The sequence below is a fragment of the Podarcis filfolensis genome, assembly GCF_964270895.1.
Source record: "Podarcis filfolensis genome assembly, chromosome: 1".
Taxonomy (NCBI): domain Eukaryota; kingdom Metazoa; phylum Chordata; class Lepidosauria; order Squamata; family Lacertidae; genus Podarcis; species Podarcis filfolensis.
In genome coordinates this window covers 84,565,854-84,579,054 of record NC_139604.1, presented here as the reverse complement: position 1 = coordinate 84,579,054, position 13,201 = coordinate 84,565,854, and the positions used below count along the sequence as shown (strand labels likewise).

Below are 13,201 nucleotides of genomic sequence, written 5' to 3'. Positions count from 1 at the left end.
TTTTCAATAATGCATTTGGTTGGCATGCATATCTGTGGTACGATAAGGTAAAAGCACATAAAGCGTTCAAAAACCATATTGTTAGAAAAGCATTGTTTAATGTTTGGATAAGATATAAGGATTTGTTAGAAAAGAAAACCCCAGGACTTCCGGAGGCGGCGCGACCGGTAATGGCTGCCTTCTCCGAGTAAGGAGAAGGGAGCTCCGCTGTAAACGGGTCGTCCGCTACGGCGAAGCGGAGACCCATTCAGGAAAACCACAGGTGGCAGAAGCCTGTGGTCTCGGGACCCGGCGGGCGCCAGAAGCAGCCCCCAAAACGTTGAAGGGACCCCGTAAGGGGCTCCGGATCGCGGAGGGGGTAGCGGCGCTGTGGGTCGTTGCGCAAACAGCGAAGTGAAGCCGCATTGCTGTTGCCGGTCAGCGCTGTCCTCTCTTCCTGCAACTTTTCTGAACTTTGGAAACTACAACCCGTGAGTAAATTTGGACATTGAAAACTTTCTGAAACTTTTGTCAACTTTCTGAAACTTTTTGAGAACTTTATGAAACTTTTAAAACTTTTTTAAAAAAGTTGAAATCTGGCTGAAAACGGAGTGAGGATAAGCAGGAAGCCCATCTCCCGCTATACTGAACTTTAAGCAAAGAGCAGGAGGAGTGGAGACAAAAAGTTATGCGTTAACTAAATGCTGGCACCCTGTTAAAGCAGTTTTCTGAGTGAAAGACTTTGAGCTATTGACTTTTGCTGGTCATATTCGGGGTGCACTGATATTCTTCTTCTGTGGCACCAGTGGATTATAAAATAAATAAGAATCTCTGGTGCTGGAGCTGCCTGGATGAGCACCAGTTTGCAACTTTGGATACATTGAATTTAGGTTTTGAAACATTCTGAGTTGGAACTGGATACTTTGAAACTGTTGCAGTCAAGGCACTGTAAGAAACACTGTTTTGCTTTAAGTTTTACTCTGCTAAAAATAATACATTGTGGAGGCGATAGACATGGATTTAAATTTATAAGTTTAACTTGGATTTGATCTTTTCCCTGAAGACGTATTAAGCTCCCTCTAGAGGATTTTGGACTTACAGCAGTGACTTTGTTTTACTTTCCCTTTCCCGGCCTCTGTTTGACTATTGCATCTGGGACTCTGCTTTCTCATGGGAACAACTTGGATTGACCTTGGATTACAGATAACTTTGGAATGAGTGGCGCAAGGAGAAGAGGAAGGACTAAACAAACAACTCTAACTTTATCTGCAGCCTCACAGCGTAGATCTTCTGTGCCGGCCTTGCCTTCCACTTTGCCTCCAGACATAGAGGCGGCCTCCCTAATACAGGCAGGGGAGGGTGAGACAGAGGAGCTGCACCTGGGAGATATGGCTTCAGGGACAAGTAGCTCTGTCTTGGAGAAAATTTTGGAGAAACTGGAGGCTCTGGACAAGAAGGCTGATTTGCATACAGCTAAAATTGAACAGAACACAGAAAGCTTGAATAAGCTGACTGGACAAGTTGCACAGAATGCCCAGTCTATTGGAGAATTAAAGGAGGCTGTAGGTGAAAATCGTAAACTGGCTGAAGATACTAGTCAAAGATTGGAAGAACTTGAGAAAGAAGTAAGACCACTCAGCAAACAAGTTGGAGAACATCAGATTTACTTTTTGATGACAGAACTGCGAAACAGGGAGACCAACTTGAGGATACGGTCAATACCAGAGGTGGAAGAAGATAATTTTATTGAATTTCTAACTAAGGAATTTGCCAAGTTTTGGAAATTAGAGGAAAAAGACTTTAAAATTGTATCTGCTTTCAGGCTTGGCAGAGTCAGAAGGACAGAGAAGCCCAGAGATTGTTTGATAACACTGAGATCAAAGGAGGAAAGGGACAAGATTTTGGGCCTGCACTACGAAAAGTCACTAGACATTTTGGGCAAGAGAACTGAAATCTACAAGGACATTCCTAAGCAGTTGCTGGACCTTAGATCTAACTACACGGAATTGGCAAGACTGTTGAGAAGCAACGCAATTATCTTCAGGTGGGAGTTTCCACAAGGATTATCCTTTACCTACAGAGGGAGAAAGATCAAAATCAAAACAGTGGAAGATAGAGACAAGTTTTTGGGAGCACACGGAGAAGACCTCCACAAAGGACTTGGATTGCCAGCGCCAGAACTTCCAGGGGAGCCCGCCCCCTCGGATCCTCAAGGACCGGAGAACAAGGTACCACCCCAGAAAGAATAACCAGACCTATCCAGGATGTCTCTGCAGCTTTTGAGTTGGAACATAAATGGCTGTAACAGTCCCGAAAAAAGGTCTAAAATTTTTCATATTTTAAAAAAGGAACAATTGGACATTATATGCTTACAAGAAACACATGTGATTAGGCTCCATAGAAAGGTGTTAATAAATAAAAGGCTTGGTCAAGAATTTATATCATCGGATACAGTTAAAAAGAGAGGTGTAGTGATCTATGCAAAAGAGAGCCTTTCACCAAAATTTCTCTTTAAAGATGAAAGTGGAAGAATCCTCGCAATAGAAGTACAGTATCAAGGAGAAAAAATTTTGATATTAGGAATTTATGCTCCAAATGAAGGAAAATCGGATTTTTATAAGAAGTTGCACGAGATCATGCTGGATTATCTGGATTACAACAACGTCATCATGATGGGGGACATGAACGGGGTCGTATCAACAAATATGGATAAGTCACAGAACCAGAACATTACTAAAGAGGGAAGACTACCTAAGACCTTTTTTGAAATGACTGACAATATGGACTGGGTTGACATCTGGAGAGTTAGAAACCCCCTGGGAAGAGAAGGAACATTCTTTTCTGAAGCTCAACTGACTTGGACACGAATCGACCAAATATGGATAACTAGAAGTCTGGCACCTAAGGTGAGGAAGGTGGAAATCTGCCCCAAAACATGCTCCGACCATAACGCCTTGAGAATGGATATGACATTGATCCCAATCGGCTCCTTTAGATGGAAGATGAATGATGGCCTGTTTAGAGATCAAAGAATTGTAAAGAAGGCCCAAAAAACCTTAAAGGACTATTTTGAGATTAATTTGAACACTACGGTGGAAAAAAGAACTATCTGGGATGCAAGTAAAGCTGTGATGAGAGGGTTCTTGATTCAACAGAATTCCTTAAAGAAAAGACTGCAAAATGAAAAGAAAGATAAAATTCTGGAAAGTATCAAAGAGTTGGAGAAGAAGTTAAGATCTAACCCGAAGTCCCAACCGATTCTGAGAGAAATTAAACTTTATCAGGCGCAATATTCCAAGCTGATAAATCAGGAAATAGAATGGAAGATTAAAACAATGAAACAAAAAACTTTTGAATCGGCAAATAAATGTGGGAAACTGCTAGCTTGGCAGTTGAAAAGGAGACAAAGATTAAATACAGTAACAAACTTAGAGGTTGAAGGAAGGAACATTCAGAACCCGGGAGAGATTAGAAAGTGCTTCCAGAGGTATTTTAAAAAGTTATATACTCAAGGGCCACAAGATGAAATAGAGATTACACAATTTTTGGAGAGAAATGGATTAGCAAAGCTGTCAGAAGAAAATAGAACAATTTTAAATGGCAAAATAACACGACAAGAGATTGAACAGGCCATCCTGAGTCTGAAACAGGGCAAATCACCAGGGCCAGATGGACTGACCTCTAACTACTATAAGATATTGAAGGATTATTTGATACAACCTTTGTTGGAGATCAGTAATGAAATAATGGAGGGGAAGAAGGCGCCTGAATCGTGGAAAGAAGCATTTATCACATTGATTCCAAAGTCAGAAACTGAAAAGACACAACTCAAGAATTACCGTCCCATCTCCCTTTTAAATGTGGATTACAAAATATTTGCAGATGTTTTGGCACGAAGATTTAAGAAAGTTTTAAGTGAGATAATCCATAAAGACCAGGCAGGCTTTCTCCCGGGCAGACATATGTTTACTAACACAAGGAACATCATAGACATATTGGAACTTTTACAAACAAACATAAACACTAAAGCAGTTTTAATTTTTATAGACGCGGAGAAAGCCTTTGACAACATTTCTTGGAAATTTATGAAGGGGAATTTAAAAGAAATGGGAGTGGGACGGGGGTTTGAGAACGGGATTGAGGCAATATATTCAGAACAAAAGGCTAAACTGATAGTTAGCAATGTGGTTACAGAAGAGTTTAAAATTGAAAAAGGTACACGACAAGGCTGCCCGATTTCCCCATTACTGTTTATTTCGGTTCTGGAAGTGCTCCTGAATATGATTAGGGGGGACCGGTTGGTGGAAGGGATTCAGGTCGGAGCGAAACAATATAAACTTAAAGCTTTTGCAGATGACCTAGTTCTGACATTACAGGAGCCGGAGTCTAGTTTGAAAAGAGTACTACAACTGATTCAAAACTTTGGTCGAGTGGCAGGATTTAAGCTAAATAAGCAAAAAACTAAAGTTTTGGGGAAAAACATGACAGATATTGAGTTGGAACAGCTTCAGAAAGAGACAGAACTAAATGTGGTTAAAAAAGTTAAATACCTAGGGGTAAACATAACAGCAAAAAATCTGAGTTTATTTAAAGATAATTATGAAAAATGTTGGTCAGAGATTAAGAGAGACTTGGATAGTTGGTCAAGATTAAAACTTTCTTTGTTAGGCCGAATAGCTGCCATCAAGATGAATGTATTGCCAAAAATGTTATTTTTGTTTCAGACATTGCAGATTGTAGACAAGACAGAGTGCTTCCGGAAGTGGCAGAAAGATATTTCTAAATTTGTCTGGCAGGGCAAAAAGCCCAGAATCAAATTTAAAATATTAACAGATGCGAAAGAAAGAGGGGGCTTTGCCCTGCCAGATTTAAAGTTGTATTATGAAGCTGCAGCTTTCTGCTGGTTAAAAGATTGGTTACTTCTTGAAGATACGGATGTCTTGGATTTGGAAGGTTTTAATAATGCGTTTGGATGGCATGCATATTTATGGTATGATAAAGCTAAGATAAATAAGGCCTTCAAGAACCATATTGTCAGAAAATCAGTTTTTAATGTCTGGACAAAATATAAAGACTTACTGGAGAATAAAACTCCAAGGTGGCTGTCACCCCTGGAGGCTAAGGCTCGGAAAAGAGCCAATATGGAGGCCAACTGGCCAAAATATTGGGAGATAATAGAAAAGGATGGTGACAACTGGAAATTGCAGAGTTTAGAAAAGATGAGAGACAAAGTGCGAGACTGGTTACACTATGCTCAGATTAAAGAAGTGTTTAAAAATGACAAAAAGTTAGGATTCCAAGTGGAAAAGTCAAAGTTAGAAACTGAACTGTTAGAACCTAAGACTAAGGTACTTTCAAGAATGTATAACTTGCTGCTGAAATGGAACACACATGACGAAATGGTAAAATCAACAATGATAAAATGGGCGCAGGATATTGGGTATAATATTATGTTTGAAGATTGGGAAAGGTTGTGGACCTCTGGGCTGAACTTCACTGCATGTAATGCGTTGAAGGAAAATGTGATGAAAATGATGTATAGATGGTACATGACCCCTGTTAAACTGGCTAAAATATACCATTCGTCTGATAGCAAATGTTGGAAATGTAAGGAAAATGAAGGAACATTTTTTCACCTCTGGTGGACCTGCCCTAGAGTGAAGGCCTTTTGGGAGAAGATATATAATGAATTAAAAAAGGTGTTTAAATACACCTTTACTAAGAAATCAGAGGCCTTTCTCCTGGGTATTGTCGGCCAGAGTGTGTTAAAAGAGGACAGAACATTCTTTTTGTACGCAACAACAGCAGCAAGAATATTAATTGCCAAGAATTGGAAAACTCAGGAGCTACCCACTGTGGAAGAATGGCAGATGCAACTGATGGACTATATGCAATTAGCCGAGATGACCGGCAGAATTCGAGACCAGGGAGAAGAAAGGATGGAAGAAGACTGGAGGAAATTTAAGATTTATTTACAAAAATATTGTAATTTGGCTGAGTGCTGAATTGGATGCCAGTGCAGACAATTGTCTACCATTAAATTAGATTTAAGGCTGAATTATATGTCAAACCAAATTAAGATTATTAATTAAGATGAGTTAAATGATAATTTGTTTGAAATTAATTTAATAATGATGTAAGTGTATGCGGGAGGTGTGGGGGAGTCCCATGTAACAATTGAGAGATGTTAAATGGACAATGATAAGTGCTTATCTAATATATGCTTTATTTGAAAACTTTAATAAATATATTATAAAAAAAAAAAATAGAAAAGAAAACCCCAAGATGGTTGTCACCAATGGAAGCGAAGGCACAGAAAAAACTCAATATGGAGGCCAAATGGCCGAAATATTGGGAAATTCTGGAACAAGATGGAGACAGAATAAAACTGCAGAGCTTTGAAAAATTGAAAAACAAAGTGCGAGATTGGCTCCATTATTACCAAATAATGGAGGCATACAATTTGGACAAAAATGTTGGCTTCCAGGTGGAAAAATCAAAATTGGAAACGGAACTGCTAGATTCAAAAATTAAGAATTTGTCAAGAATGTATAACTTGCTGTTGAAATGGAACACTCAGGATGAAATGGTAAAATCAGCTATGATTAAATGGGCACAAGACGTTGGACATAACATAATGATGGCTGACTGGGAACAGTTGTGGACCACAGGTATGAAATTCACGGCATGTAATGCCCTAAGAGAAAATTTAATGAAAATGATTTATAGGTGGTACATGACACCAGTCAAGCTTGCAAAAATTTACCATTTGCCCGATAATAAATGTTGGAAATGTAATGAGACTGAAGGTACATTCTTTCACCTTTGGTGGACATGCCCAAGGATTAAGACATTCTGGGAGATGATTTATAATGAAATGAAAAAGGTATTCAAATATACCTTCCTGAAGAAACCAGAGGCCTTTCTCCTGGGCATGGTCAGCCAATTGGTGCCAAAGAAGGATAGAACTTTTTTTATGTATGTAACAACAGCAGCAAGAATACTCATCGCGAAGTATTGGAAGACACAAGATTTACCCACCCGGGAAGAGTGGCAGATGAAGTTGATGGACTATATGGAACTGGCGGAAATGACTGGCAGAATCCGAGACCAGGGAGAAGAGTCGGTGGAAGAAGACTGGAAAAAGTTTAAAGACTATTTACAGAAATATTGTAAAATTAATGAATGTTAGAAAAATGTGGGAATGAAGTTATATGGCTTTAGTAGAAATGTTATAAGGAATTAAGCATAAATAGATTATTAGAGCATTAAAGGAAAAAATAAGGTTATAATATGTTAAGATAATTCTAGGATAGAAAACAGAGGAAGATGGAAAGGAATTGCTGAAACAATTAACAGAAGTGGAATACCAAAAGGGAGGTGTGAGGTGGTCATGGAAATAAGCGAATGAAAGATAAGATATTGAAATTGTTTGATGTGTTTTAAATTGTTTTTGTTTTGTTTTGTTAGTTTAATGTGCTAGTGGTATGTAGTGTTTTTGTATTGTATTGTTCTTTTTTATTGTATTGTTCTTTTTTTTGTAGTGTTTAAATTGTTGGAAAAGTAATAAATATTATTCTAAAAAAAAATAAATCAGGATTTCTCCTCCCCCTCACCCATTTCATTTCTGTTAAATAGCTGTTTCATTTTATAGTAATTGTGCTGTTCAGTACACAAATCACCCATTTCATTTCTATTAAATAGCTTTTCTATTTTAAAGTAATTCTGTTGTATAGTACATCAGCAATGTACAACATAAACAGCACTTTAACTGCAATAAATACTAAAATATTAACTGCCTTCTAGGGACCATCAAAATTTTGAATAATCATCAAGGACGCACAAGCACTCTGAGGAAATCCAAGGAGAAAGTAGATCTTTACAGCAAAATGTACAGTTTCCAGCAGAAAGATTTGAAAGTTCTTATTTATAGCAATGCAAGCTTGCTTTCATCCATAGGGACACAATCCAATCCCTCCACTTTGCACTGCTCTGGGGTGTGTGTAGCAGGCTTGGACTGAGCTGTGATGTTTCTCTACCCAGCCCTATTGCCTCTGTTGACACTGAGCTCCCCCTTCTGCCCACCAAAGAGGAGGAAGAAAGTGATGTTGTCAGCCGCTCTCCACAGGTAGCAACCAGCAATAAGCCCTGAAAAAATAGTGTGGAGAGGGGCCGAGCCACCCCAGGATCTGTCAGATCGCAAGCCAATCCCACAACCATCATGTGACTACCTTGGGACCAATTAGGACCTGATTACTGCAACAACTCTATATGAATGAGCTGTGGGGTTTTATGCTCCTCTGCCCTCTGCTCATTTGCACACTTAAGGAAGATCAGTAGCTTTTACCAGAGCTTTGCATAACATCTAAATTGGGGGGGGGCTGTCGTTTCTTTAAAGCAGGGGTGGAAAACCTGCAGCTCAAGAACCACAAGTGGTCCTTGCGCAAACTTCATAGGAGGGAGAAAAAGAGAATGGGAGGAGAAAACCAGGAAGGACGGAAGCCATGATGCCTGGAGCAATGGAAGGTGTGGGGGGGAAACCCCCAGCAACTGATGAGTTTGGTACTGTGATAAGAGTGAACTGCCCTTCCTCTGGCAGGCAGCTGGATGAGGAAGAAGGGAGAGAGGGAGAAGAAAGGGATAAAGGGAAGGGTGGGTGGCCTTGCCATTTTTGGTTCTGGCCCCACTTGCCACTGGCCCCTGACAGATTATACCCAAGGGAATGCAATCTGTGAAAGAAAAAAATATGAATGATTTGCCCACTCCTAGTTTATAAAGTATATATTAAACTATAGTTAGCAAGAACAAGCCAAGATCAAACTATGGTTTCATGCTTGTTCTCACTAATTAGAATTTCAAAAAAATCACAATTCTCCACATCTGGACTTTACACATGACTGTAGTTACTTTAGAATTAGAAAAGGAAGCTTACAGTCTCCTCTGATGCACAAAAAAGAGGTGGGGGACAGTGTAAAAGCCCAGTGTTTGCCAAAACTCATTTATAGTGGGAACCCATGATTTCCCATTTTGTCTAGACTGGGCAGCTGCAAACAGGATGTGAAACCCTAGTTTTACATAGATTTCCAAACTAAAGTTTACATACAGTTAAGGATTACATCTGCATCAAGCAAACCATAGTTAAGACAGTTTTTCTCTGCAGCTTCTCTGCTTGCAAGGTGTGAAGTAGATTTCTCCCTATATGTCCCTACTGGGGGAATGGTTAAACTCTGCATGCAAAACCATAGTTTCATCTGTAGTTATAGCAACATCAACTATAGTTAGCTTTAATCATTATTAAGTGCTGTGTGTGCACAGGATTGATAAGTTTATAAATATGCAGGAAGGCATTTAAAAGTCATCTAAGTCTGTATCAATGCCCATTCATTTCAAAGCCATTTGCCATATGATGAAACATGTTCAGTCTAGCAAGAAAATAATGTATTATAAAGCAGAATCACATATTTATACGTTTCCATAAGTTGTCAAGTGAGAAATACCATCAGATGGCAAAGTACCCTAGAACTGACAACCTCCCAGAGAGATGTCAGTCCAACATAGCTTTTAAAAACCTCTAAGGATGGAAAATGAACATCTTTCCCAAAGTACAATGTTTCAATAATTCTGCAACCATTACCTAGTAGCAGATAACAGTGATGCCCTTCCTGGACTGTACTACTTTGGACTAATGGAAAGATTCAAAGGTGTCAGTATGCTCCTATTTTAATTTTAAATGATCTTCCTCAAACATGGGAAGCTATTCCACAAGGGAGAAAGCTAGGCTAACTTCCTTTTCTCCAGCAATCCAACCTTGGCATGTGTACAGTCTCTTTTTCATATATGGGATCATTCAAACTTACAGACGCCTGCAGCCCGAAATGGTTCAGCCAAACCTGTTTCTTCATAATTGAATAAGCTCTCAGGCAAGATATACAATACACGCCCCCCCCCCCAAGGAAGAAACTGCTCCACTGCCCAACAAATCTTATAACGGATTTTTCCAGATGTTTAACCTTTGCCTGTTCCCCTAACCTCAGTGGCAGGTGCCAAGAATAATAGTACATTGTTTCAGAATATTGCGATATCATGACAAATGCAGTGACATACAGTAGAATCAGAACAGATTCCAAGAGTTAAAAGGAGAACAATCAATATGCTAAAAGAAAGAGGAAATGTTCTGTGAACTACAGCTGATAATAAAAATTCCAGCTTTAAACAAATGTATCGCACTAGAATAACATTTTTCTAAAACAAGGCAGTGTCAGCTGGATACTTGCTAAAACAATGGTTTGGTTGCTGCACAGATCAGTTTTCTTTTTAGTTATTTCTTGCATATTAGCAAACGATAAACAACACATTTGGTACATGACTTGTATCAGATATTTAGGCAACTGAGCCGCCTGGATCATTGGAAATTTTCCAAGTTACAGTGTGCCCAGAACTAAGAGCAGGAATATTTATTAACAAAAGGTTCAAAATCCTCCTGGTAAATCTATAAGAAAACTCTGTATATAGCTACTTCTCTTGCAAATTAAGAAAGCAATGCAAAGTGAGACCATTAAAGGAGACAACCCACTAAACTGATCTTTGATGATAAGACAACACACTAAGTTAAGCAGAGATATGAATTTGTCTCAGTTTGAGACAGGCGATCACCCACTGAGATAGTCATCTTGAGGAAATGTTTTACTATGATCTGCAAGTTTAGTTTGGCTTGGATTACCTAAAACCTTTCAGCACATCTTTTCTGTTATCATCAAACACAGGGACAAAAAGCTAACTGGAAAGAAGGCACGTACACCTGAATTGGGGGGTGGAGGAGGGAAGGAGAGAGAGACACCCAGCATGGTCCAGTAATTCAACATCCCAAAAAGCTTCCCTTCTATGCAAAAGGACAAGGAATAGCATATTCTGTTGCTTCCCCCCACCCCCAACACTCACTGTCTGGGAAGGAGGACAGTAGCACATTTCTCACCTGTTTCCACTTTCCACCTAGCACAGGTTGTAAACAACCTCCTGATTCTGTTGGGATGGATGAGATGGAACGAACTGTCCAGCCCGCTCCACCCCTTCTTTAAAAATAAGTACATAACAGGACTAAAGAAGGTACAAGGAAGACCAGCATGAGTTCAAGATGGATGAACACCCTCATGATGGACATAAGCAAAAAAGAAGGGAGCGCTGAAAGGAGCAGAAGCTGTTCCCCCCAAAGCAGGACTTAGGAGGGCACAGCACCAAACTTCACATCTGGGGAAGTTTCGCAAGAGATGCGCTGCATCCAGGGACACTGAAGGGAACTGAATCAAGGAAGCAGCCCTTGGGGGAGAGCAGCAGTGCAGGGCATTTGAAGGGGGAAGAGGGGTTCTTCAATAAAGGGACCCCAAGTGAGGGGAAAGCACCCCAGTATTTAGAGGGTGCCCATATCCTCAGAGCCAGGACTACAGCACCCCCAGTGACCAGAATGCTATGGTCCACTGGCGAAGGGGGACCCTGTGTAGATGTGTCTGTGTGTGGAGTTGAAGATGTTTAATGGAGAAGGAATCCGCATCCTAACGCTTGGGAACACTGAAAGAGCCAAAACCCTGAGTGCGTCGAGTGAGTGTTTAAGACTAGCTGAGGCGAACAGGAGCACCCAAACCACCATTTGGGGATGAGCAATAAAGCTACCGGAACTCTATGGGCATTTAAATGAGGACTTCTTCAACCCCCTCAGGGGCCGCGTAAGACCCAGAGCCGGAGAGGAGGCTGAATGGCGGGGCAGCAGCAGCTGAGGCAAAACCGGCCCTGCCGCCGTGTGGAGGCTTCTAAAGGGGGCGCTTTCGGCACGCGGGTTGGCGGGGCGAGTGGGGGGGGGGAGCGAATCGCGGCCGCCGCCGCCGCCACGCAGAGCCGAGGCGCTCGAGGCGGGGCCAAGCGGGAGTCCCGGGCTTACCCTCGGAGCAGCGGGAGGCAGCCCAGCCGCGCTGGCTCGCCTTCCTCGGCGTCGGCAGCTTCTTCAGGGCAGCTGAGGTAACTTTCCCAGGAGCCGAGAGACCGGCGGCAGCGGCAGCACCAGCGCCTCTTCGCAGGCGGCGCCCAAGTTGCAGCCCGAGCTTCCCCGGCGCTCGAGGTGGCGCGAGGCAGTGCGGCGAGCTGGGACGCTGCAGCCGCCGCTCGGCGCTCCCTCGCTGCGTGTGCAGAGATCCCTTTGCCCGCAGCAGCCGGGAGAGCTGGAGTCGCCAGCTCCAGCCAGCCGCGGCTCCACCTCCCAGCCCATGCCCCCTCCCTATCTCCCCCTCCCCTGCCGCCATCCCTTTCCCTCCCAGCCGCCGTGCCTTCCCTTCCTCGCGCTGCATTGTTCCCTCGCTGTGCAGAGGAGCAGGCGCGTCTCTCGGCTCTGCGGGCACACGCGCCTCCCGCCCTGGGTTCTTGCATATCCTCGGACCCCTTCTCTCTCCCTCTGTTTGGCTTTGCCCTGCCCCGATCACGGGCAACCAGTTGCTCGACCTCCCGGAGAGCTTGATGAAGTTCCCTGCTCCTGACTTCGGCTGCCTCCCGCCCTCGGAAAACTTTTAGCTCTCCTTCCAGATCTATGAAGCGGCAGTTGGGAAGAAGGGGATTGGAAACACCGAGCAGGGGGACACCTTGTTGGGAGTACACTGTAGTATCCCAGAGGACGCATTAGAGGTTGCTCAACATGCCATTGATGCAATAATAGTGCCTTAGTGGTGGATTTTGACGAGATCCTCCACACGCATCATTCCACTCTGTTTGCTGTTCTGCGATGCTTCCCAAACCTTGCTGCATTATTGCATTCAGGTAGGGCATTTTTGCACTGTAGTGCAACAAAAGTAGGACAAGTTCCCCTACCCACAAATAATGCCATTTGGGCACCTCCAGGTGTCCTTTTTATGTATAGCCCATTCATGATAGTGCTCATGCTGGTTGTTGGCACCCGTCTGTCAATGGAGACAATGGAGGAGTGCGCCTTTGGGGTGAAGTCAAACTGATGGATAGTTATAGCACCTGCTGTGGCTGTAGAGACTGATGGGGGTGAGACATGTTTTGTTGCAGTTGGGCAGATGAAGGCATCCAGGTACATTATGGTCTTCTGCCTGCTCTCCTGTCACTGGTCATTTTCCCTCTGGTCACTACTGTGGATACACAACCTGAATGTCTCCATACTCTGTGGTTGTCAGCAAGGATTTCCCATGTAATGGTTGATGTTGCCAGCCTTTGTTTCACA

General features: G+C 42.3%; 1 protein-coding gene across 7 annotated transcripts in view; it reads right to left on the bottom strand.

Moving 5' to 3' along the window:
• The window catches only part of TSPAN18 (tetraspanin 18), a 174,391-nt gene extending 162,157 nt beyond the window's left edge, over positions 1-12,234 (bottom strand). For 3 of the 7 annotated variants that reach the window (XM_083602916.1, XM_083602917.1, XM_083602918.1), the window contains exon 1: positions 11,909-12,229. The gene's annotated coding sequence lies outside the window, so the exon portion shown is untranslated. Of the gene's footprint in view, positions 1-10,951; positions 10,971-11,908 lie in introns of those variants that run through there. The other 4 variants (XM_083602912.1, XM_083602915.1, XM_083602914.1 and 1 more) reach the window with 4 other exon arrangements.
• Positions 12,235-13,201: the final 967 nt, after the last annotated feature.